A 9582-nucleotide genomic window follows, 5' to 3' on the forward strand; every position below is an offset into this window, starting at 1 on the left:
ATGAATTTCCCCTAAGAATGGAGAGCAGTAGTACCCACTTTGGGCTGTGCTGGTGCAGAAGAAGGAGCACTGGGCCAGGAGTCAGAAGGCAGAAGTAAAGTTGGTCCTTGCAGAGACACCCCCACTTCTCCTCCCCACTGCCTCCTTTCGGGCAGTTGTGTTCTCTATTACAGTGACCTCATGGCCCCCCTGTAAAAGGGATCTTGTGTTTTCACTGTGGGGTTCTAGTGCCGGGCACAGAGCCAGGCACTGAATGAATATATGAATGAGAGTCTAAAATGAGACCTGCCTCTCCAATAGGATTATTAGGAAATTAAATAAATGAATGCCTGTGAGATGAGTTTTCCATTAGTAAATTTTACAGCCCTGGTCACCTGTAAGGGAGTATTTTTTAAATACCCTATAATCCGAGGGGGCCTTACCCCACACCAATTTGCCATGTGCCTAAAATTCCACCATTAGTCACTCATTTGCCTTAGGGTGCTGAGGATCCCAATTAAAATGTAAATGTGTGACCTAGCGGTGTCTCTTTTGGGCCACCAGCACTCTGACGCGGCATCAAACCGTCATCACTGGCAATTTGTCCACCAGATTAATCTAATCCAGATGAAACAACTCAAAAGGGGGAAGGTCCTATGTGGAAGAAGGGGGAATATGGGACATAAAATGATGTTGCTGGGGGGCTCTGAGGGGCTTGGGAAGCAGGGGTGGGGCTATACACTAAGCTTGATGGCTGTCCCAAAGCCACCCTCCACCACTGCTCCCATCCAGACAGGGCTGGACCATGTTCCTTCCTCCCAGGACATCCGGGTCAGGCGGTTTAGAGGGGGACGGGCCAGGGCTGGGAGAAAGTCTGGCCCATTTTGCCCAGCGCTGCCGATCTGCCCCTGGGGGGGTCTGAGCCGTGTCTGCAGGAAGCCCACGTGACGCAGCCCTCCTGGTTCTCCTCCTGGCCGCTGGGGTCAGGCCAGCTGTGGGCTCAGGACCAGACACTCCCGGGACCGGGTACAGGAAAACAGGAAGGGACGTAACTGCTGGTCATGGTCAGGATTAGGGCCTTCCTCCTTTTCCCCTTTCTACCCCTTACTCCCCGGACCCCCACCCTCAGCACCCACCCAGTGGCAGCCCCTGCTGGCTGGCAGCTCCTCCTTTCTGGGCCAGAGGAGCCTGTCTTAGTGGTCTTATGCAAGGGGGGTTTGGAAGAAGTATTGTCTCTTGGCCAGAACTGCTTCATTCTTGCCTTAAGCAGCCCAGGCAGCCCCAGCGAGGCAGCGGATGGCGAAACTGAGGCTCCTTCTCCATCGGGTCTCCACTCAAATGTTGCTTCCCCGGCCACGCGGCTCTGCCACAGCATTCCCATTATTTCCTCCAGGGCATTTCTCAACCTGCTGATAGCAGCCAGCGTGTGGATGTGTTTATCCTCTCTTATCCCACCTTGAAATGAAGTTGCATGAGAGCAGGAACTTGTATCCAGCAGCTTCTAGCACACAGTAGGTGTTTAATAAATGCCTGTTGAACAAATGAAGGAATTAAGAACTGGGCCCGGAGAAGAGGACCAGTCTTTGCCAAGGTCACCTGGAAGTCAGTGAGGGGCCAGGCCTAGAGCCTGGATCCCCAGGCCCGGGGCTCTTTCTATTTGCTTCCAGGATGCATCCCCAGGGAGACAGTGCCCACTTTCTTCTGCAAATATCTCCTCTATCCACCCCAAGAAAGGAGTATTTTACTCTGTGGGCTCCAGCCACACACCCCACCACCCTACAGCAATCATGTCCTGACAGAAACCAGAGCTCAGCCAACTTTTTTTTGTAAAAGGTCTGATATGACTTTAAGCTTTGCACGTCATAAGGTCTCTTGCAGATGCTCAACAATACTGTAGCATGAAAAGCAGCCAGAGACGATATGTAAATGAATGAGTGTGACTGTGCTTCAAGAAAGCTTTATTTATAAAAGCAGGCAGTGGGCCAGACTTACCAGACCCAAATATAAGACATTAAGTTAAATTTGAATTTCAGCATCCTGCATTTTTTTCTACAACCCTAAGCTCGTGGGCCAGTGTGCTGCCCGGGTGGAGATTCTGAATTGGCGTGAACCTTGGAAGTGACAGAGAAGAGAATCATCATGAAATGTTTATCATGCTGGTGGCATTGAGCTGGGAGCCTTCCTTTCATCTTCCCAGCAGCCCTGCAAGGGTGGGATGTGGGACCCCCCCACCACTGACACCGTACAAGAAAATGGGGACTTATGGAAACTGAGAAGCTCAGTTTTTCATAGCTAGTCAGGGACAGAGCCAGGATCCAAACCCAGGGCAATCTGGCCCCAAAGCCTGTGCTCTCTTAAGCCTATCTCATTATATTTTGTGGAAACCAATGTTCAGAGAGGTGAAGTGACATGTCCAGAGCACACAGCAATGGGGAGTCCTGCCTGGACTAGGATGAAGTTTTCCTGGCCTCTCATTCTCTGAGTTTCCGGGGACAACCCAACAATTCTGTGAATGAACTTGTGAGGTGTCCACCTTTTGGATTACTTCTGTGTGTGTGTGTGTGTGTGTGTGTGTATACGTGTATGTACACATGCACGCATGCATGAATGCATGTAACCAAGAGCAGAAGCCATGGGTCCAGTCAGTTTCTGGGGGGCTGGATCTTGTCTGGCTGTAGATTAGATGGTGCAAAATGATGTACTGATTGATGGATTCGTTTAACCAGGGCTTCTCAACCTTGGCACAGTCAGGCCAATGATTCCTCATGCAGGGGGCTGTCCTGTGCACTGTGGCACAATTAGCAGCACTCCTGGCCTCCACCCACTTACTAGATGCCAGTAAGTAGCACACCCATCAGTTGTGTGTGACACCAAAAATGTCTCCAGACAATGCCACACATCTCAGTGTCAGGGGAGGGGACGGGAGCATTGGGAAGAAATAGTCCCAGGCTGAGAGCTACTAATTTTGCCTGATTCAGAGATCTGAATCTCCACGAGGGTATCCTGCAGAAGCCTGTATTCACCCACCCTCCAGAGGCCCACACATCTCCCTAGACCTTTGGCGGAAACATTCTGAGCATCGAGAACAGTACCACTGGGAAACCCTGAAAAAGCAGAAGAAAGGGTTTATGGTAGCCAAGCCGCGATAAAAGTCGCTGTGAACACAGAATAAACCCCAGTCCCTGTACCTGTGCTCTGCAGGCAGCAGGTGATGCCTGAAGCCAGAGGTTCCAGAAACTGTCTCTGCACCAGAGCACCCCGGAGCTTGTTCAAAGACCCACTCAGAGCCTGTCCTCAGGGACCCACATGGACTCTGGAGGATAGTCTAGGAAGCTGTCTGTCCTGTATTTCCTCTTGGACCAGCAAGCTCTGTTCCAATAGGTGTTTGAGGCTGACTCCTGAAGGCCCCTCAGAGGGAATGAAATGGAGGAAACTGGGGGCCCAGGGTTGCTCTCAGGAAGACTCTTTGGACAGGAGACTTGGGGGTGCAAGACTCCTGCCACGTGGGTGGCTGACTTCTTTCCGTCAGGCTGGTCTGGTGGAGAAAATGACCTCACCTGCTTGGAAGAACCCTTGGCGGTTACTGGGATCTGGGGTTGGGGAGGGGTCCCCAGGGCCAGACAGAGAAGAGCTTGGGGGCTGAGAACACCTCCCCCCAGCCTGGCTGCAGCCCAGCCTGGCTGCCTGTGGTCTGGCCCGGGAGCAGGGGACAGACCTCCCCCGTGGCTGGCACCCGCTCAGCGGCCTCTTCCCAGCCACGGTGGGGAAAGTGAGAGGGGCTGACGTGGGGCTGACCTCACGATCGGCTCCTCATCCTCTAGCACCTCCCTCGGGGGTTCACTGCTGCTGGGAAGCAGGACCTCCCTGGGGTCACTGGGTGGGGGGGGGGGGAAGCAATTAGAGGATGCCTCAGGTTGAAGTGGGGGAGGAGGTGTTGGGTCTGGGTCCCTAGCAAGGGCCAGGGGTTGGGGGGGGGGGAGACAAAAGGTCCCCTTGCATCCCAATACCTCTTCTGTTGCCTACAGGAGATCTGAGGTTTCCCTTAGGAGATTCACCATGGTAGAGGGGGTTTCAAATTTCTAGAAAAAGAGGCTCCTGGGTGGCTCATTCCTTTAAGCCACGGACTCTGACTCTTGGTTTTGGCTCAGGTCATGATCTCACGGTTCATGGGATGGAACCCCAAGTGGGGCTTGGTGCTGACAGCATGGAGCCTGCTTGGGATTCAATCTCTCTCTCTCTCTCCCCCTCCCCCACTCATGTTCTCTCTCTTTCTCTCAAAATAAATAAATGAGCATTTTTTAAAAAGTTCTAGAAATGGATCAAAAATGGACAGCTCTTGGGGACACCTGGGTGGCTCAGTTGGTTAAGCGTCCAACTCTTGATTTCAGCTCAGGGCTTGAACTCATGTTTGTGAGTTCAAGCCCTGAGTCAGGCTCTGCACTTACAAGTGCAATGGGATTATCTCTCCCTCTCCCTCTCTCTCTCTCTCTAAATAAATAAGCACACAAAAAATGGACAGCCCTCGCGGACACCATAGGAAGAGGCAGAGGGGACGTGAATATTCATATGATACCTGGTCACTTAGCCTACATGCCAGATGTTATGGCATCTACTCCTCTCAATGGCTGTAGAAGGGCCATGTGACAGACAAGGAAACCGAGGTGCAGAGAATTTAACAAGCTTGGCTGAGCTCCCACAGCTGGAAAGATGAGAGACCCAGCCCCCTGCTGGGTGCTTACTGTAGGTCAGCAAATGAACAGAATCCCCTGGGAACCACCCTGAAATGCAGATTTCAGTTTGACCTGTCTCAGGTAGGGCTGAGATTTTAAATTTCTCAGCTCCCGGGGATGTGGAAGAAGCTGATCTGTGCTCTGCTCATTTTACATAGGCTAACACTGTTAAGTGCCTGGCACAGGCTTTCAATAAACGGAAGCTAATATTTCTATTACCTGTGTAAAGTACCTACAACATGCATAGTAGGTGCTCCATAAACAGCAGGTGTCATTGTCCTTGTGAAACAGGATCACATAAAGAAGAGCTAGGTGAATTCTAGAGCCCCATGCAAACATATAATTGGAGCTAAAATGGACTTAAGACAGTCAAACTGAAGGAGTCAAGGAAGACTTCATGGAAGAGGTCCATTTGAGCAGGCCCTTGAAGGACCAGAAAGAATTTTCTACTCAGAGAAGGAGGAGGGGCAAGGGTGTGTAGAAGTAAAAGGGTATGGAAATTTACCAGATCACCTCATGGCCAGAGGGAGGGTGGGAGGGAGTGAGGTGAGCCCAGAAGGTTAAGTTGGGCAGGATGAGCCATGTGATTCCCAAAATGAAAATGCAGGGTCCCTTGAAGGAGGTTGAATGGGTATATTCGTGTCCTCCAGCTGCTGTAACACGTCACCACAAACTGGGCGGCTTAAAACAGCCATCTATTCTCTCACAGCTCTGGAGGCCAGAAATCTGAAATCCAGGGATTGGCAAAGCTAATCTCCTTCCCAAGGCTCTAGGGAAGGAAACTTCCTCGCCTCTTCCGGAGTCTGGTGGCCCCAGGCATTCTTTGGTTCCTGGCTGCATCCCTCCAGTCTCTGCCTCCGCCTTCACATGGCTTCCTCCTCTTCTTTCCTCTGTGTGTCTCTTATAAGGACATTTGTCCTTGGATTTAAGGTTCACTTGGATAATTTGGGATGATCTCACCTGGAGGTCCTTAACTTAATTACATCTCAAAGATTCTTTTTCCAAATAAGGACACATTCACAGGTTCCAGGGACTAGGACTTGGATGTAGTTTTTCAGGGGCCACCGTTCAACCCACTGGAGTGGGCTATGTCCCTCTCCAAGATGGGACCAGAAAAGCAGGCAGAGGAAGAAGCTAAGAATTCTCCCCGTAGGCTGCCCGCGTCTGGCCTTTGCCTGTGACACACTCTTCTTCCAAGAGCCAACCGTCCTTCTGGGGAACTGGGAGGGTTCCAGCTGGCCTGCCAGGGTGGAGGGGTGGTGCCTTGGTGAACAGAGCCAGGAGAAAGCCTGCTGACAGGTAGAGCCATTCCTGGCTTTGATTCATTGACCGTCGGGGCAAAAGCTGGACTGAGCTTCTTGGAATTACAAAAATGCCTCACACATATTTTCCTCCCAGCCGGTGGTTTTGTTCTCAGCCAGCGGAGAAGGCCTGTCTGCTCCGTTAACCCCCGCTCAGCCTCCCATTCCCTCGCCCGTCTGAGTCTGCGGCTCCCTCATTCCCGCCCCACACCTCTCCCCCTAGAGACACCCTCTCTTCACCACCAGTCATTGAGGCTGGAGTGGGCAGGGCTTGACCACGTCCTCATAATTGAAATATTTGGCTCTTCTAGTGAGGCCAAAGCAGGGCGGTGCTTCCCCCAAGTCAAAGGGACAGATTCAAGCTGGGCTCTGCTTCAGGCAGGAGGGGGCGTGGGAAGTGTACTGGACACTGTAGCCAGTGGCCAGCAAAAGACTTTCTTCTCAGCCCCAGAGGATCCAAGTGGCCTTGGAGCAAGGCAGGGGCAGAGACTCAAGGTCCAAATCCCTGCCTTTGTCATGGTACCATCCTCCTCACCCCTCCCCTCATGGACCACCTGGCCTAACTCCAGGCTCACAGAATCCTCCAGGAGGGAGGAAGTCATCTGAAGTCCATTTTGTAGGAATATTGTACATCAGTAAAAAACGTTCTTCAAAATCCTAGGGACAGAGGGATCTTCTGAGGCACAGTCAGCCCCTGCTGCACCCTCAGGACTCAGAAGCCCACTCTTGGGTTGGGCCAAAGCCCCAGTTTGCACCTGTGTCATCCTAGGCTCTTGTAGAATTCTATTCTTTGGGCTGCATTGGATGCCGGGCATCAGGTTTTGCCAAGACCACTACAGAAACAACCCCTGGGAATCCACTCACTGCAAGACCCATCATACGACTATTACCACCCCCCATGGGTCTCAAGGGAGAAATCGCCTTTAGAACCAGTCCCAGGATAGGCTCTGTTTTCCCTGAGCCTCAAGAAAGCCTCCTCCTTTCTGACTTAGAGAATTGCACAACAGACTACATTTCCCTTTTTCCTTTAGCTGCCAGGAATCTCAGAGCCAACTTTGAAGCTCAATCAGGGTAATTATGTGGCCCCTTGTGATCTGAAACACTTATTTTTCTTTCTGTGATCTTAGTTTTCTCACTCTGCTTTTATATTCTCTGATGCTGATTCTCTTGATCCATTTTACCAATGTTTTCATTAGGTGCCTTATGTTGTAAGCTGCTTTGCATGCTGTTTAGGACAAAGAGGACTATAAATAAATAAATACATCGTGGTTCCATTTCAACATTAATTGTATTGCTAAAAATATGGTAGTTTAGCACGATAAGTGAATTCTCCTACTGCATTGTCTAAATTTAGGGCAGAGGTGACCCAGAAATTATTTTTCTTCTATCACTAATTCTTGAGGTCCTTGGGTGTGAAGCCTGGCACATAAAGGCCCTTACTGGTCTTGACCAGGTGAGTGTACAGATGATGAAAATAAAGATGAGCAAACTCGTGGGGCGCCTGAGCGGCTCAGTAGGTTGAGTGTTCGACTTGGCTCTGGTCATGATCTCGCGGTTCGGGAGTTGGAGCCCTGCGTCAGGCTCTCTGCTGTCAGCGTGGAGCCTGCTCTGGATCTTCTATCTACCTCTCTCTGCCCCTCCTCCACCTCACACATGCTCTTTCTCTCTCAAAAATAAATAAATGTTTAAAAAATGTTAAAAAAAAAAAGATGAGCAAACACGAAGAGCATCTCTCATAAGCTGAGTGATGTCAGGGTAGTCCTTTAGTGTTCTGGGGCTTCTGTTTCCTTATCTAGAAAACGGAAACAGTAATGTAGTCCCACCTTCAAAATGGTTGGGAAGATGTAGTGACGAGTAAGAAAACACTTTGTAAACTGTAAACTGTAGGACCATCATGGAGCCTGTGAGCTGGTGTGTCCAGGGGGATAGCTGTTGGTGATCGTCCTGTTGGGATGGGAGTTCCCCTGTTCTGTTGACCCCCTGAAAGCCAGGATGGAAGAAGGCTCAGCTGGGTATCTGGGCTGCCCCTGGCTCCAGTGCATCCCTGGGGTCAGAGGCCCCTGTGTGCCGGTCTCCTCCAAGCCTGGGGCTTAGGCCACCGTCAGAGGACCCATCAGCTGGAAGGTTGTCCACTTGGCTTGCCTCCTTTCCCATCAGCCTGGCCTCTGGCCGCCTGGCCTCCGAGCTGTCAGATTCTGCCTTCTGCATTCATGGGGGAAAGGACCCCTTCCCCTTCAGAGAGAGCGCCTGTGCCTAATTCATTCTGCTTCCTCCAACTCCACCTAGCCGGTCCTGATTCCCACAGTGTTTCCATCTCCCTGCTCATGGGATCCCTTTGGCAGCCCTTCGAAGCAGACAGAACAGCATTCATCACCGATTCCTCTTGCAGTTTCACTGATAAGAGAGCTGAGCTCACCCGGGAGGGTCACAGGACTGCACGTGGCAGAACCGCTGAGGACCCAGGCCTCAAGGGCAGGGCTTTCCAGGCCGAACAAAGGCCTCCCTTCCTCCCACCAACTGATTGTTTTCACCTCTTATTGGGACAGTAATCCAATAACCAATCAACAGTCCTTTGTTCTGTCTGGCCAGGGCAGGGCAAAGCACAGAACACCTGTCCTCTCCTCAGGGACCCAGAGTTCCGAACTCCCCTGCCTCAGAGGTGAGGGAAATACCTAGGGGCCCAGGCACCTGGCTGGCCCCACAGCACAGCAGACAGGATGTGACATCCCTGTACTTCCCTCATTTCTGTGCCTTGGTGCTTGTTTTGTTTTCCTCTTGTTTCCTAGTAAAGATTTCTTTTGAAAAGCTACAACCTTGTCTCCCAGGAGAGAAGGGGAAGGAGGGCAGTGCTGGTGGGGAGTAGCCTGACCATGGGATCCAGCCCGCTGGGAGGGGCCGTCACCGGCTGGACTTGGGGAGGAAGAGACCCCAAATAGCTGTGGGTCAGGCCCCAGGGACCAGGCAGACTCCCCCTCCCGAGCCACTGCCTGTGCCACCCTTGACGATTTACACTTGGCATCTTCATAGACTCAGGAGGAGTGAGAAAAGGAAGGACTGCAAGGTGGCCTTTCTCAGACTTGGATAGCCACACAAATCCCCTGGGATCTTGTTAAAAGGCAGATTCCTATTCAGCAGGTCTGGGGTGGGGGTGGAAGCAAGATTCTGCGTTCCTGATCAGCTCTCAGGTGAGGCCAACGTTGCCCAGTGTCGTGGGTCAAGGCCCTTCATTGCACAGACAGCAGGGAGGACCACCGACTGAGCCCCCTGCTGACACCCAGTGCAGTGAGTGCTCTCTCCACCTTGGCCTCTGGTACCTTCTATGTGCCTCTTTCATCACTCACATCCTCCCGGATGTGCTCAGTCATTGTCCCCACTGGCCCTTGAGCTTCCAGAAGGCCTGGACTGTATCCTATTCACCTTTGGAACCCAACACAGGACCTGACGCTTATAAACGCTCATGAAAGAGCAAGCAGGTGACTCTCAGAAAAACTGCCCGGATCCTCAAATGAATCTCAGCTGGGGGAGCCCCAAGACCCAAACCCCAGAGCCTCTATGTCTATGGCTATCTGGTC

This window comes from Neofelis nebulosa, chromosome 11 (genome assembly GCF_028018385.1).
Source record: "Neofelis nebulosa isolate mNeoNeb1 chromosome 11, mNeoNeb1.pri, whole genome shotgun sequence".
Lineage (NCBI taxonomy): Eukaryota > Metazoa > Chordata > Mammalia > Carnivora > Felidae > Neofelis > Neofelis nebulosa.